General features: G+C 61.9%; 1 protein-coding gene across 1 annotated transcript in view; it reads right to left on the bottom strand.

Moving 5' to 3' along the window:
- EVI5L (ecotropic viral integration site 5 like) overlaps nt 1-887 on the bottom strand; it is a 14,885-nt gene that overhangs the window by 1,759 nt on the left and 12,239 nt on the right. The gene's annotated exons all lie outside the window — the stretch shown is intronic.

Below are 887 nucleotides of genomic sequence, written 5' to 3'. Positions count from 1 at the left end.
GCTCAGTGACTGGGCATTCGTGGTCCACCCTCTTGGACCAGAATCCAGCTTCCTGGACGAGACCCCCACTACCCCTCCTTTGGTTGGGGGTGGGGTAACAGGATGTCCGGGTGCACAATCTCTCCCATGTGGAGGTGGCAACAGGAGGAAAGCCCAGCTCTGAGCCAGACGCTGGCAACTGAGGCTGGTGACTTTGTGCAAGCCTGTGACCAGAGACACCAGGGAGAGCGCCGAAGACAGAGCAGGCCCCAGGGGGTGGGGCTGGCCCCGTGGGAGAGAGTGGTCCCCGGCTGCCCTCTGGCTGGCCAGGTGCCTCCCTTCCTCTTGTAGCTCTGTGGGAGACTTGAGTCAATACCCACCCGGTAGGAAAGAGGCAGGGCCATAGACAGGAGGGGATGAACCCTAATTTGCTCGTAGGTAGTGCTGGGGCCGGCCCTGATAGGCTTGGGCCTTCCCCTCCCTCCATCTGGGAGCCCATGACACCAGGGAGACACACAGAAGTGCAGTAACAGTGTCGGTGTCTGGAAGCTAATGAAGGCTGGCCACACTGCTGGTGACTGTGCCTCATGGGGCACGGTGGATGGCCACATGGGGCTGTGCCACCTCCATGCAGGCGGCAAGGGGTGCATGTGTGTGTGCGCGTGCATGTGCACATCTCCAGACTTTGGGAAAGTCTGGGGGCAAGAGCTCAACTTCCCATCCTTCCAGACCCTGCAGTGAGGCCACGGGGGAGAGAGGAGGGACAGGTGGGCTGAGGAAGTGCGTGGGTCCAGACAGGAAGGAACGGTGGGGCTGGGGCAGGGAGGACACCCTGGGTCCTGGTTTCAGCAGAGGATGCCTCACTGAGGGGACTCACCTGGGGGGAGGGGTTCTGAGTACAGGACACC

Source organism: Orycteropus afer, unplaced genomic scaffold (assembly GCF_000298275.1).
Source record: "Orycteropus afer afer isolate SDZICR_OR568_19922 unplaced genomic scaffold, OryAfe1.0 scaffold00405, whole genome shotgun sequence".
In the NCBI taxonomy this organism is placed as follows: Eukaryota; Metazoa; Chordata; class Mammalia; order Tubulidentata; family Orycteropodidae; genus Orycteropus; species Orycteropus afer.
This window is presented reverse-complemented; position numbering and strand designations above follow the sequence as displayed.